This window comes from Schistocerca gregaria, chromosome 3, assembly GCF_023897955.1.
Source record: "Schistocerca gregaria isolate iqSchGreg1 chromosome 3, iqSchGreg1.2, whole genome shotgun sequence".
Lineage (NCBI taxonomy): Eukaryota > Metazoa > Arthropoda > Insecta > Orthoptera > Acrididae > Schistocerca > Schistocerca gregaria.
In genome coordinates this window covers 945,005,382-945,021,808 of record NC_064922.1, presented here as the reverse complement: position 1 = coordinate 945,021,808, position 16,427 = coordinate 945,005,382, and the positions used below count along the sequence as shown (strand labels likewise).

Below are 16,427 nucleotides of genomic sequence, written 5' to 3'. Positions count from 1 at the left end.
GTACAAGTCTCCTGTAAGTACTAATCACAGTAGTAGTAGTGGAACATTTGTCCACTGGTCAGTTTTACAACAATATTAAATGTGTCAGTTTAATACTGATAGTGACCGGGCCAAATATCTCACGAAATAAGCATCAAACGTAAAAACTACAAAGAACGAAACTCGTCTAGCTTGAAGGGGGAACCCAGATGCCGCTGTGGTTGGCCCGCTAGATGGCGCTGCCAAAAGGTCGAACGGATATCAACTGCGGTTTATTTTTTAAATAGGAACCCTCATTTTCTATTACATGTTCGTGTAGTACGTAAAGAAATATGAATGTTTTAGTTGGACCACTTTTTTCGCTGTGTGATAGATGGCACTGTAATAGTCACAAACGTATCAGTACGTGGTATCGCGTAACATTCCGCCAGTGCGGACGGTATTTGCTTCGTGATACATCACCAGTGTTAAAATGGACCGTTTACCAATTACGGAAGAGGCCGATATCGTGTTGATGTACGGCTGTTGTGATCAAAATGCCCAACGTGCATGTGCTATATGTGTTGCTCGGTATCCTGGACAACATCATCCAAGTGTCCGGACCGTTCGCCGGATAGTTAGGATATTTAAGGAAACAGGAAGTGTTCAGACACATGTGAAACGTCAAGCACGACGTGCAACGAATGATGATGCCCAAGTAGGTGGTTTAGCTGCTCTCGCTGCTAATCCGCACATTAGTAGCAGACAAATTGCGCGAGAATCGGGAATCTCGAAAACGTCGGTGTTGACAATGCTACAATAACATCGATTGCACCAGGAATTGCATGGCGACGACTTTGAACCTCGTGTATAGTTCTGCCACTGGGCACAAGAGAAGTTACGGGACGATGACAGATTTTTTGCACGCGTTCTATTTAGCAACGAAGCGTCATTCACCAACAGCGGTAACGTCAACTGGCATAATATGCACTACTGGACAACGGAAAATCCACGATGGCTGCGACAAGTGGAACGTCAGCGACCTTGGAGGGTTAATGTATGGTGCGGCACTGTGGGTGGAAGGATAATTGGCCCCCATTTTATGGATGACAATCTAAATGGTGCAATATATGCTGATTTCCTACGTAATGTTCTACCGATGTTGTTACAAGATGTTTCACTGCGTGACAGAGTGGCGATGTACTTCCAACATGATGGATGTCCGGCACATAGCTCGCGTGCGGTTGAAGCCGTATTGAATAGCATATTTCATGATAGGTGGATTGGTCGTCGAAGCACCATGCCATGGCCCGCACGTTCATCGGATTTGACGTCCCCGTATTTCTCTCTGTGGGGAACGTTGAAGGATATTTGCTATCGTGATCCACCGACAACGCCTGACAACATGCCTCAGCGCATTGTGAATGCATGTGCGAACATTACGGATGGCGAACTACTCGCTGTTGAGAAGAATGTCGTTACACGTATTGCCAAATGCATTGAGGTTGACGAACATCATTTTGAGCATTTATTGCATTGATGTGGCATTTACAGGTAATCACGCCATAACAGCATGCGTTCTCAGAAACGATAAGTTCACAAAGGTACATGTATCACATTGGAACAACCGAAATAAAATGTTCTGTATTTTAATTTAAAAACCTACCTGTTACTAACTGTTTGTCTAAAGTTGTGAACCATATGTTTGTGACTATTACAGCGCCATCTATCACAAAGCGAAAATCGTGGTCCAACTAAAACATTCATATTTCTTAACGTACTACACGAATATGTAATAAAAATGGGGGTTTCCTCTTTGAAAAACCGCAGCTGATATCAGTTTGACCTATGGCAGCGCCATCTAGCGGGCCAACCGTAGCGCCATCTGGTTTCCCCCTTCAAGCTAGACAAGTTTCGTTCTTTGTAGTTTTTTCGTTTGACGCTTATTTCGTCAGATATTTGGCCCGGTCACGCTCAATGGACCACCCTGTATATACACTCATTCGCCTGACAATTAACATTTTTCCTATGGACTTCAATCTTTGTAACTCTGAAAAATTGTGTAGACATTCGTCAGTAACAAACTTTACGTTGAGCTCAGGATTTACTGACAGAAACAATTGAATAAAAGGAATCAATTCACTTGGTTGTTGGAAAAAGATGCATTCCGTTTTGAGCTCGAATATTCCATCGTTTTGCCATTGTTAAACCTTTATTGTTGACTGCACTCTATTGTCGCTTGTCGTTACCGTTATTGCCTTTCCAGTATTTGCTTTTTATTGGGTACCATTAACTAACTATTGGTTTGGCTCTTCATCAGTGTTTACAAAGAGGCGTTTTCTTAATTGTGAGTTTTGTGTTTGGATCAGAATTCCGAAATGCTCAATGACATGGGGTTGGAATAAACTATATGAGTGGGTAGAAAATGATCTTCAAGACAAACTCAATACCATTTAAAGTATCTGCACAGATAATTCATATTGTGAATCTATATTGATTTAAAAGAATTCGAACAAATTTAACAAATATTTTTCGCAAAAAAAGCCTCAGACGAGAGTCTATATATGTTCCAAAAACAAGTGGTTATGTACCAAACAATTTACAAAATTGTATCTTATATGCTTTATGTTCACATCACCTTAGCGGAGATAGAGAGAGAGAGAGAGAGAGAGAGAGACAGACAGAGAGAGTTTCAATAAATTTGAATACAAAAGCGATTGTTAATTTGTTTCAATACAAATTTATAATGTGTCACCAGTCATTAACCGTTTAAAACCTACCAAAATATCCATGGTTAATGGCATAAAAACGAAAATTAAGTATTTAAGTAAATAAATACTCCAGTCTTAGACATACACTTTTTATTCACCTCTGCTTGAGATAAGGTGCGATATTTGTCTCTATAATAGTTGGCAAGACTAGTAATGAATCATGAGTAATCGAAAATACTGATAAAGTACACACGTGAAATCTCTCAAACCCAGAGACTGAGTAAAAACGTTAATATGACTGGTGTCCCCCCCCCCCCCCCCCAAGAACCATGGACCTTGCCGTTGGTGGGGAGGCTTGCGTGCCTCAGCGATACAGATAGCCGTACCGTAGGTTCAACCACAACGGATGGGTATCTGTTGAGAGGCCAGACAAACGTGTGGTTCCTGAAGAGGGGCAGCAGCCTTTTCAGTAGTTGCAACGGCAACAGTCTGGATGATTGACTGATCTGGCCTTGTAACAATAACCAAAACGACCGTGCTGTGCTGGTAGTGCGAATGGCTGAAAGCAAGGGGAAACTACAGCCGTAATCTTTCCCAAGGGCATGCAGCTTTACTGTATGATTAAATGATGGTGGCGTCCTCTTGGGTAAAATATTCCGGAGGTAAAATAGTCCCCCATTCGGATCTCCGGGTGGGGACTACTCAAGAGGATGTCGTTATCAGGAGAAAGAAAACTGGCATTCTATGGATCGGAGCGTGGAATGTCAGATCCCTTAATCGGGCAGGTAGGTTAGAAAATTTAAAAAGGGAAATGGATATGTTAAAGTTAGATATAGTGGCAATTAGTGAAGTTCGGTGGCAGGAGGAACAAGACTTTTGGTCAGGTGACTACAGGGTTATAAACATAAAATCAAATAGGGGTAATGCAGGAGTAGGTTTAATAATGAATAGGAAAATAGGAATGCATGTAAGCTACTACAAACAACATAGTGAACGCATTATTGTGGCCAAGATAGATACGAAGCCCACACCTACTACAGTAGTACATGTTTATATGCCAACTAGCTCTGCAGATGACGAAGAAATTGAAGAAATGTATGATGAGATAGAAGAAATTATTCAAGTAGTGAAGGGAGACGAAATTTAATAGTCATGGGTGACTGGAATTCGTCAGTAGGAAAAGGGAGAGAAGGAAACATAGTAGGTGATTATGGATTGGGGCTAAGAAATGAAAGAGGAAGCCGTCTGGTAGAATTTTGCACAGAGCATAACTTAATCATAGCTAACACTTGGTTCAAGAATCATAAAGGAAGGCTGTATTCATGGAAGAAGACTGGAGATACTGACAGGTTTCAGATAGATTATATAATGGTACGACAGAGATTTAGGAACCAGGTTCTAAATTGTAAGACATTTCCAGGGCAGATGTGGACTCTGACCACAATCTATTGGTTATGAACTGTAGATTAAAACTGAAGAAACTGCAAAAAGGTGGGAATTTAAGGAGTGGGACCTGGATAAACTGACCAAACCAGAGGTTGTACAGAGTTTCAGGGAGAGCGTAAGAGAACAATTGACAGGAATGGGGGAAAGAAACACAGTAGAAGAAGAATGGGTAGCTTTGAGGGATGAAGTAGTGAAGGCAGCAGAGGATCAAGGAGGTAAAAAGACGAGGGCTAGTAGAAATCCTTGGGTAACAGAAAAAATATTGAATTTAATTGATGAAAGGAGAAAATACAAAAATGCAGTAAATGAAGCAGGCAAAAAGGAATACAAACATCTCAAAAATGAGATCGACAGGAAGTGCAAAATGGCTAAGCAGGGATGGCTAGAGGACAAATGTAAGGATGTAGAAGCTTATCTCACTACGGGTAAGATAGATACCGCCTACAGGAAAATTAAAGAGACCTTTGGAGAGAAGAGAACCACTTGTATGATTATCAAGAGCTCAGATGGAAACCCAGTTCTAAGCAAAGAAGGGAAGGTGGAAAGGTGGAAGGAGTATATAGAGAGTTTATAGGCTCTATATTCTTATATTATATATGCTTATTTCATCTTTCTGCCCTCTTCCAGTTAGGTATGATTTAAACCATTTGAGCGCTGTCCCATTCATACCACAGTACTTGACCTCATCTAGAAGTATTCCATAAAGTACACAATCGAAAACCTTTGAGAGATCACAAAAAATCCCAACGGGTGACTTCCGGTTACTCAGAGCATTTTATATTTCATTAGTGAAAGTATGTATAGCATTTTCCGTTGAAAAACCTTTCTGGAAACCAAACTGTCATTTTGTTAAAACTTTATTTGTACAAAGGTGCGAAGCTACTGTACGATACATTACTTTTTCAAGAATTTTAGATAAGGCAGTCACAAGGGAGACTGGGCGGTGGCTGTTGACATCAGCCGTCAGTCAGTGAGTTTCCAGGCCGTGGACGAGTCCGGACAGCGGTGGGCTACCAGCCTGAGTGTCACCCACCACAAGGGCGGACCATCACGACTGCAATTTCTTTTCATAGGGGGACCACTTTGGTTGCCATCCTTGGCACCCTTAGAGCACGGCAGTACTTCGACGATATCCTACGCCCCCTCCTATCGCCCTCTATGGCAAGCCATCCTAGGCTTACACTTGAAACGTCCCCTTAGAAAAATTTATACAAGACTGTGCTTAAACTGAAACACAATATTTTTGGCGCAACGCAATCTGACTTCCAAAAATCCCTACAAAAGAATGGCCCTGACTAACAATAACCTATACCTTTCACAAATTACTTACCTCACAAAAATCTTCGTTACTCGAACTACTGCAATACAGCGAGCGCCACTACTGCCAGCTAACTAAAAGTTTCAAACTACGGAAGTCACTAACTAATGATAGGCACAGTTAGCAAATGAAAGATTTTAATAGACAACAAACAATGTATTTACCTTTATAGTCACAATATATATATCAGTTCATGACACCAATTCTTACAAATTTCAAAACTCCGCCATCTCTCTCCCCACGTCCACCACTGCTGGCGGCTCACCTCCAACTGCGCAACGCTACGCGCTGTTAGCATCCAGCTGCCGCTGCCCAACACTACAATGGCAGACAACAATGCAAACCAGCCACAGACTGCACACAGCACAGCCAGTGATTTTCATACCGAGCGCTAAGCGGCGTTACCAATAAGAAAACCTAAACAGCCTACTTACAACTGGCGTATTACCCGGCGCGATGGTAAGGGGTGCCACTGGTTACACGTCTCGGTCACCTCTTGGTCACACTGACGGCACTTTGAACAGTGGACGATACATTTCAGATGTGTTACGACCTGTGGCTCTACCCTTCATTTGATCCCTTCGAAACCCTATATTTCATCAGGAGATTGCACGATCGCATGTAGCTGGTCCTGTACCGGCCTTTCTGGATACAGAAAATGTTCGACTGCTGCCCTGACTAGCACATTCTCCAGATCTCTCACCAATAGAAAACGTCTGGCCGAGCAACTGGCTCACCTCAATACGCCAGTCACTACTCTTGGTGAACTGTGGTATTCCTTTGAAGCTGCATGGGCAGCTGTACCTGTCCATGCCATCCAAGCTCTGTTTGACTCAATGCCCAGGCGTATCAAGGCCGTTATTACGGCCAGAAGTGGTTGTTCTGGGTACTGATTTCTCAGGAGCTATGCACCGAAACTGCTTGAAAATGTAATCACATGTCTGTTGTAGTATAATATATTTGTCCAATGAATACCTGTTTATCATCTGCATTTGTTCTTAGTGTAGCAATTGTAATAGCCAGTAGTGTAAATAAGCACATGTGTGGTGTTCGAGGCATTGTTCTGGCAACCCTCAAATCTTATTTGGAAGACAAAGGGCAGATTGTATCAGTCCAGGGGACACTATCACATGAACGGGAGTTGGAATACGGGATCGGTAATAGCCCCCCTCCTGTTCCTAGTATTTGTAAGTGACTTAAGCTCTCATGAAAAGCACTTGCATTTTACAGATGACCCAACTCTGTCCTCGAAAGGCGTTGATGCCAGCAAGGCTCAAGAAGAAGGAAGTACTTTGTGTAATGGTACAAAGGAAACGTTTGATATAAAGGGCGTGACAATAAATAAGAAAAAAAGCAAAAAATGGTATGTAGTTTCAGAGACAATGGATTCCTAAATAGAGCAGGTGCTGTGAAGCTTCAGGGGTTGATGGCGGATAGTAAACTCACTTGGCAAAAACACACTGCACATGTGTTTGACCAACTGTCACGAGTTATGCACCTTCAGACGAAACAGAAGCGTGTGGTAACTGATCAGTATCTGGTGACGGTATATTATTCATCGTTGCACAGCCGCATGAGCTATGGCTTGTTACTATGGGGTTACTCTAAAGGTTGCAAGAAAATACTACTACTACAAAAAAGGCAATAAGGATCATAACATCAAGCAGAAAACTGCACCACTACAAACCCATTTTCCCACGTCTAGGAGTGATGACAATTTTCAGTCAGTATATCTTCACTTGTCTCATTTATGTGAAAGAAAATCATGAAACATTCACCAAAAGGAAAAACGTCCACAGTTATAACACACACAATAATTAAAACACAGACATCCCAAGCTGTCGACCCTCCTTGACACGGGATGGTTTTCCAACAGTAGCTAGTAAAGTGTTCAACCATCTAAATGCTCAAAAACAGTCTTTTAAACTGGTGAAAGTTTTGCAAAAGATATAACAAAAACTACGCCAAAAGCCACGGATCAGTTTAAATAAGTTGTTTGACAATCAGACAGCAAACTGGCTCCCTCAATTACACACTGCTATACCAAATGAAGTGAAAATGAACTTGTTCAAATTTCTCATTCTGTATATCATCAAGTGTTATACTGTACTACTTAAGCAACTTTGTTCTTGTAGTTTTATGCACACTTACCTTATTTCTGTTCTTCATTTATTATGCTTGTGCAATCTTAACCTTGTAACACTGTCTTATCTTGACTGGCGAATGACGTAGCTTTGATAATAAGTGGTAATAACCAGACTGTGACGGGTAGCACTCAGTTCTCAAGGCTTCATGCATCCATGACGTCATTTTAACGCCACGTGCGGTATCGAAGACAGCAAGAACAGCTATCGGCTTTCATTAGCGTGTAACACCCCACCTGTCACTTATCTGGTTTTGGTGTGCGTTCACCCCAGGTAATTGACTAACAGATCTATAGAGAGTGCAAAACTGCCGCAATGTCGGATAACGCAAAGAAAGTAATAAGGCCCTCTGACTCCTGATTGAACTGCAGTGGTAGTGTTGACATTAACTGATTCAGAATTTATGCCTTTTAATTAAAAGGAGTGCACATTGTTGTTATATTCAGCTATTGAACACCAGATGCAAATGTTAAACATAAAATTAATTAAGAAAGTGACTTGGTATTTGAAGTACTTGATTGAAAACAGATGCAGTCGATTAGCACAGACTTATTTTAATTCATAGACTTCAATCATCACATTACATGACTCTCCTAACAGTCAGTGGTAATAAATTGCTTTTGCATGGAGTAATTTAATCAGTGGCCGGAGCGGGCGCAATATCACCGAATTCAGCGTGGCGGAGCGGTGTCGTTGTGAGGATGTTGGCCAGCCTCATGGTGCTGCAAGGCTGCGCTCGTCTATTAACTCCTAGCTATCTTGCTCAGTACATAGCTGAACCAAAACTTCCTATCTCCAAGCTCAATCGTTCCATTTGCTAAGTCCTAAAGTGCAGAGATGCTCACTCTTTCTCAGGCAAGCTGAGTAAAGAGCACCACGTCTGCACTCTAGGCAAGCTGGGAATGGAAGACCTCTACGGGGACTTCTGCCAGTCCACTCTTGGCCTCGGTTTTCCCTCCAGCAAAATCACTTACGCCAATTGCAGCGCAAGTCGCAATAATTATGTGTCGCTTCCCAGCGCTGACCAATGCCTGCTCTGGGAAGTGAACAATTTCCCACAAAATTTCCCTTCCTCTCAACTTCTGCTATTTAGCTCCACCCAGGCCACCCATGAAGGTTAGTGTCTGCACAAAACACCAATTTTTCCGGAATTCTGACTCCCAGGAGAGTACTTCACATTCCTCGGTCCTATGTTCCCATTGGAGGCTGGCGTATTTCATTCTGTCGCTCTTCACCTGATTTACTTCAGACTCTGTGGACCGTGAATTCAGCGTGAAGTTGCTATAGTCATGAACACGCATATTTTGATCTCTGTTGACCGCTCCACCGTAGCTTTGTGCGGCTTTCTCGCATGTTTCACTGAAAAATGGACGAGGGACATTTATCAACAGGTGTATAAGTTCTCCGTCTGCTTTCCGGTACACCAGCATGGGGTCAACCATCCCCTCTCACTGTCACTCATCTTAAGGCAGCTGGAGGCCGCACCCTGTTACTGCTTTCTCAAGAGTTTGAGCCGCCCTAAGCTGCCTATTGTCGCTTCCCTTTGCTGCTCCCCAGCCGCGTGCCGTTGTCAATTCTGAGTACTTCCCTGGGGTAAACTAGCCTCTAGTAAATCGACGTGTCTTCACAAAGTTGTCATGTCGTGTGAATTACTTAAAAACTGACACCCGACATTAATTTTTCCAATACGTCCACACTATACCCTCTACAAGATGCATTGTGCCTTGTCAGTCATTTTTGTTCAGCCATAATAATCGCTCAACGTGAGTTAGGTGATCTTTAATGACTTCATGTAAGGGGCATAGTTCTTGCCATCTTACAAGCGTACGATGTGGGATGCTTGGGAGTCACAGTATTGGATCTTGTAATTGATAATTTCCGTATCATAACTTGCGAGTTATGAAAGTAAGACGTTTCAAGGCAGCGGCACACAAAAGATTTACAAAATCACGTCGTTCTTGTAACGATTTGTTGGAATTAAATGTCACACAACGACATACCGATGGTTAAAACTAGTGCGGAGTTATGAAGTATGAAGTAGCTTGTTCGCGTCCAGCGGTTTCCAAACTGAAATATTGTGGAACTTCTTTATTAATTTAACGGAAGTACATTCTGCTTTATTTGCTGTTATATACGTGCAAGAGTGCTCTCTCAGGAGTTAGTTGTCATTGTCAGTTATTTGATAATTAACAATGAAACACGCAAGTGCGAATAAATATTCAAAACGCGTTGATCATCAGGCGAAGTAAATTACCATTCACAATCAAAAGCATAGAAAAAGACTGACACGCTTCCAAAAGAATTAGAAGGCAACTTAGTCTCAGGTATCTACAAAGTGAGCTAGTTTTTTTAGGACACGTCTTGCCAAAGAAGAATGCATTCGATTAAAGTTAATATTTATCCACCAGTAAGACATTTTTCGTCGTTCTACTACAACGAATTGTGCCAATACCGATGCATTTTCATGAGACCATCAGTTTGCTGGTATTTCGAAAAAGCCTTTACTCATAGAGCAGAAGTGAAATGACCTGCCGCTCTAATTCGTCTACTATAACGGCTCGTCACATTTTTAGTTACAGACCTACACCTCAAACTAGTTTCCAGAGTTCGTAGCAGAAACCTACAATGTTGAAATACGTTAATGAGCAGTGTGGAATATATACATTAAATGAATTCAATACTGGCTCGCTTCAGCTTGTTTTTTGCTTGTAGCTCTCACTTTCGGGGTTGATGAAGGGGTATTAAGTTTTTCAGTAAGTTTCGGAATTGTTCCTGCAAACTTTTAATCTCTCCCTTAACCTCAGCTCAGTGCACATAAATGCAGAACATTACACAGTTATAGATATATAAAAATGTAACTTCGTTGTTTTTGTACTCTTCATTAAAGAGGAAGTGTAACTTCCAGCTCTCTCTAATTAGGCAAATATTATTGTTTTGAAAGTGATGTTCGCCTCACTTGTTGTGAACCGAACGATCACGAAAGTCGACGGACAGCTCTTCCCGTCTGCGATACAGACCGTGACGTCAAAATTACGCCACGTGTGCATGAAGTCCTGTGAACTTAGTGTTACCTGACTGTGATGTATTGTCGGTGTCGTACCGCCTTTTATTTATAGCGGAATTCTGCTTTCTGTGGCCGCTGTGCCTTTTGGATCTCTTTCTTTTTACAGAACCATAATGTTATTCCTTGAAACGAACGCTGTCTCAATTTTTTCCAGCTCAGGTGGATTAGGTGGCCAGCTAGATCTTAATGCAAATGTTAATAAATCGACTTTTGGCCTCCATGCCTTTTTTAACTTGAACTCTCCATATGGTTTATTAGGGTTCAGAAGTATTCATTTCGATAGACTCATTAATTACGCTGTCCCAGGCATACTTTGAAGTAAACGATCTAGAGCACGCCAAGCCCTGACTGATGTGCGTCTACTGTTACTACAACATTACAATAATACCCTTAGCTTGTGGCAGACGGAACCCGCAGAGTCTCCGAAAATCTTAAAGATGTTAGTTGGGCATGTCAGATGTCTAGCGGATGTTATGAGCTCTTAGGCATTCTGAGCGTGATTAGATCCGTGCACCAAGCTTTGTGGACCAAAAAAAAAAAAAAAAATGGAAATTTGTGGTAAGGTTTTATGAGACCAAACTGCTGTTGTCATCGGTCCCTAAGCTTACACATTACTTAATCTGACTTAAAGTAACTTACGCCAAGGACGATACACAGACCCATGCCCGAGGGAGAAAAATGTTCAAATGTGTGTGAAATCTTATGGGACTTAACTGCTAAGGTCATCAGTTCCTACGCTTACACACTACTTAAGCTAAATTATCCTAAAGACAAACACACGCACCCATGCCCGAGGGAGAACTCGAACCTCTGACAGGGGCTTTATGGACGGTTTGCCTCAATCAGACGCACTTAATAATTGTACTTTATTGAGAAGAAGGAAGTTTAGCATTTATTCTAATTGGGAAGGGAACTACTTTCTGTACTGAGACGGTGGCGCAAGCAACGTGTGTTTGGAGAGGACCAGTCACGCGATTCTCGCTCTCTTTCAGTTGAGAGCAGTCCCGGAGTGCAGCCACTGCACAAGTAAACTGCGTCATATGTTTTAACTATGACTTTGTTTTGTCGAGCTAGCCGCAAAGACTTGGAAAGGCCTCGAAAACACGATAACTGATACTGAACGATAGATCATCTCTTAGACCTCAAGACTTTGAGTCAGTAGATAGTTATGTTTCTTTATCGTGATGGATAAGAAGTGCCAGGCACGTCTTAATACGTGGGCTACACATTTGTAATCTGACCTTACGGAACGAAAAATCCTTGAAGAGGTCCTGGAACATTTAAATTCCGTTCCTCCTGATACGAAATTGAAAAAGCTGGCCAGCTATCTTTACTGGGTGTTTTAGTGAAGACAAGACCGCACGGATGCCTGTTTCACAGCATCTACAGAAAACCTCTCAAGCCATTTCCATTCGTCTCAGGACCAAAGTAAGGACTCTTGCCCATTAAGCTCGACAGCAGTGAGACAGGGAGAGCGTCATAGAAGAAATATACCTACCTATTGTTCCGAAGGAATGGATACACAGAGTGTGAAATTGAGCCTGTGTTGCAATCAAAAATCAAGAAACCTGAGAAACAGGTTGAGACTGAGACACAGGAAAAGAACCCAAGGATCGCTTATCTACCTTATGCTGGCCCGATATCCGCAAAGGTTGGTGAGCTCCTTCGGAAACACGGTGTTCAGTGTATTACGTTCCCGTCAACAAAGATAAAGGGCATTCTTTGCGCTGGCCGCTGTGGCTGAACGGTTCTACGCGCTTCAGGCCCGAACCGCGCTGCTGCTGCGATCGCAGGTTCGAACCCTGCCTCGGGTGTTGATTTTATTTTTATTATTTATTTATTGTTCCGTGGAACCAAATTACGGAGAAGTCTCTATGGTCATGGAATGAGTCAATACATGAAATTGTAACACGATAGTAGAAACAGATAAAATGAAATACAAGAAACTTATTCAGGCGACAAATCGTAATTTTAAATAAAGAAAATCAACAATGTAACACTGGAATTTGCTTAATTTTTCAGTTCTTCCAGGAGCTCCTCGACAGAATAGAAGGAGTGAGCCATGAGAAAACTCTTCAGTTTAGACTTAAAAGCGTTTGGGCTACTGCTAACGTTTTTGAGCTCTTGTGGTAACTTATTGAAAATGGATACAGCAGAATAGTGCACTCCTTTGTGCACAAGAGTCAAGGAAGTGCATTCCACATGCAGATTTGATTTCTGCCTAGTATTAACTGAATGAAAGCTGCTAACTCTTGGGAATAAGCTAATATTGCTAACAACAAACGACATTAAAGAAAATACTGTGAGGGCAATGTCAGAATTCCCAGACTATTGAATAGGGGTCGACAAGAGGTTCTCGAACTTACACCACATATAGCTCGAACAGCCCGATTTTGAGCCAAAAATACCCTTTTTGAATTAGAAGAATTACCCCAAAAAATAATACCATATGATTTAAACGTATGAAAATATTCTTAGTAGACAACTTTTCGTGTTCAACTGTCACTTATTTCAGATACTGTTCTAATGGTAAATAAAGCAGCATTTAGTTTCTGAACAAGATCCTGAACATGGGCTTTCCACAACAGCTTACTATCTATCCGAACGCATAGGAACTTGAACTGTTCCGTCTCGCTTGTAATATGTCCATTCTGTCTGATCTAAATATCGGTTCTTCTTGAATTGTGAGTTAGAAACTGTAAAAACTGAGTCTTACAGTGATTTAGCTTCAAATTATTTTCACAAGCTACAAACTTATTTCATGAAGTACATTATTTGATAATGTTTGAATATTACACACAACATCCTTCAGTACCAAGCTGGTATCATCAGCAAACAGAAATATTTTTGAATCACCTGTAATACTAGAAATACCAGAAAGCACATTATTTATATAAATAAGAAACAGCAGTGGCCCCAGCACTGACCCTTGGGGAACGTCCCACTTAACAGTGCCCCATTGGGACTGAACATCACTACCACTCTCAATATTGCGGAGAATGTGTGCGATGTTCTGAGGTTAGTTAGGTTAAAGTACTTCTAAGTTCTAGGAGACTGATGACCTCAGACGTTAAGTCCCATAGTGCTCAGAGCCATTTGAACCATTTTTGAATCAACATTAATATTGCGGTGCAATACCACTCACTGGTAAAATATGCCTGCGGCTCTTGTTGTCGCAATAAACCGAAGGTAATGGATGAGTGCGACTTGAGCAGACGTAAAGGATGCCTCACAGGCGCATGTGGGAACTGTACCGTTAAATCAGTGGGTCTGGAAGATTGCGTATTATCGGCGTGAGAGAATGTGATTCATCCATTCGGGATATTGCTGCTCGTGTGGGACGAAGTGTTTCGGCAGTGCAGCCCCGAATGGTTCACTGAAGGCCGTAGAACAGGACGAGATGAGTTAGGTCGCGACATCCAGACCATCCCACCGAGAAGGTCGATAACTCAAAAGCTGAAAAAGCATGCGAAGTTCAGAAGAACGCGAAATCCCGAAGATTGGCTAAAATTTACTTGGCACGGACTTCAATGCGCAATGCTCTTAATAGGTTCCACAACGAAACATTGTCTCGAAATTTGGTAGAAAATCCGAAGAAATTCTGGCCGTATGTAAAGTACACAAGCGGCAAGACGCAGTCAATACCTTCGCTGCGCAGTGCCGATGGTACTGTTACCGACGACTGTGCCGCTAAAGTGGAGTTATTGAACGCAGTTTTCAGAAATTCCTTCACCAAAGAAGACGAATGGAATATTCCAGAATTTGAAACACGAACAGCTGCTAGCATGAGTTTCTTAGAAGTAGAACCCTTAGGGGTTGCGAAGCAACTCAAATTGCTTGATACGGGCAAGTCTTCAGGTCCAGATTGTATACCGATTAGGTTCCTTTCAGATTACGCTGATACAATAGCTCCCTACTTAGCACTCAAATACAACCGCTCGCTCACCGATAGATCTGTACCTACAGATTGGAAAATTGCGCAGGTCGCACCAGTGTTTAAGAAGGGTAGTAGGAGTAAGCCATCTAACTACAGACCTATATCAATGCCGTCGGTTTGCAGTATGGTTTTGGAGCATATGTATTCAAACATTATGAATCACCTCGAAGGAAACGATCTATTGATAGGTAATCAGCACGGTTTCAGAAAACATCGCTCTTGTGCAACGCAGCTAGCTCTTTATTCGCATGAGGTAATGACCGCTATCGACAGGGGATCTCAAGTTGATTCCGTATTTCTAGATTTCCGGAAAGCTTTTGACACCGTTCCTCCCAAGCTACTTCTAATCAAGCTGCGGGCCTATGGGGTATCGTCTCAGTTGTGCGACTGGATTCGTGATTTCCTGTCGGGAAGGTCGCAGTTCGTAGTTGTTGTTGTTGTTGTTGTCATCAGTCCTGAGACTGGTTTGATGCAGCTCGCCATGCTACTCTATCCTGTGCAAGCTGCTTCATCTCCCAGTACCTACTGCAACCTACATCCTTCTGAATCTGCTTAGTGTACTCATCTCTCGGTCTCCCTCTACGATTTTTACCCTCCACGCTACCTTCTAACGCTAAATTTGTGATCCCTTGATGCCTCAAAACATGTCCTACCAACCGATCCCTTCTTCTAGTCAAGTTGTGCCACAAACTTCTCTTCTCCCCAATCCTATTCAATACCTCCTCATTAGTTACGTGATCTATCCACCTTATCTTCAGTATTCTTCTGTAGCACCACATTTCGAAAGCTTCTATTCTCTTCTTGTCCAAACTAGTTATCGTCCATGTTTCACTTCCATACATGGCTACACTCCTAACCTAATTTTCTCAGCATCACCCGATTTAATTTGACTACATTCCATTATCCTCGTTTTGCTTTTGTTAATGTTCATCTTATATCCTCCTTTCAAGACACTGTCCATTCCGTCCAACTGCTCTTCCAAGTCCTTTGCCGTCTCTGACAGAATTACAATGTCATCGGCGAACCTCAAAGTTTTTACTTCGTCTCCATGAATTTTAATACCTACTCCAAATTTTTCTTTTGTTTCCTTTACTGCTTGCTCAATATACAGATTGAATAACATCGGGGAGAGGCTACAACCCTGTCTCACTCCTTTCCCAACCACTGCTTCCCTTTCATGCCCCTCGACTCTTATGACTGCCATCTGGTTTCTGTACAAATTATAAATAGCCTTTCGCTCCCTGTATTTTACCCCTGCCACCTTTAGAATTTGAAAAAGAGTATTCCAGTCAACATTGTCAAAAGCTTTCTCTAAGTCTACAAATGCTAGAAACGTAGGTTTGCCTTTTCTTAATCTTTCTTCTAAGATAAGTCGTAAGGTCAGTATTGCCTCACGTGTTCCAACATTTCGACGGAATCCAAACTGATCCTCCCCGAGGTCTGCATCTACCAGTTTTTCCATTCGTCTGTAAAGAATTCGCGTTAGTATTTTGCAGCCGTGGCTTATTAAACTGATAGTTCGGTAATTTTCACATCTGTCAGCACCTGCTTTCTTTGGGATTGGAATTATTATATTCTTCTTGAAGTCTGAGGGTATTTCGCCTGTCTCATACATCTTGCTCACCAGCTGGTAGAGTTTTGTCATGACTGGCTCTCCCAAGGCCGTCAGTAGTTCTAATGGAATGTTGTCTACTCCGGGGGCCTTGTTTCGACTCAGGTCTTTCAGTGCTCTGTCAAACTCTTCACGCATTATCGTATCTCCCATTTCGTCTTCATCTACATCCTCTTCTATTTCCATAATATAATCCTCAAGTACATCGCCCTTGTATAAACCTTCTATATACTCCTT

The 16,427-nt window shown here is 42.0% G+C and overlaps 1 protein-coding gene across 1 annotated transcript in view; it reads right to left on the bottom strand.

The window, feature by feature from the left end:
• The window catches only part of LOC126355720 (carcinine transporter-like), a 102,388-nt gene that overhangs the window by 38,908 nt on the left and 47,053 nt on the right, over positions 1-16,427 (bottom strand). The gene's annotated exons all lie outside the window — the stretch shown is intronic.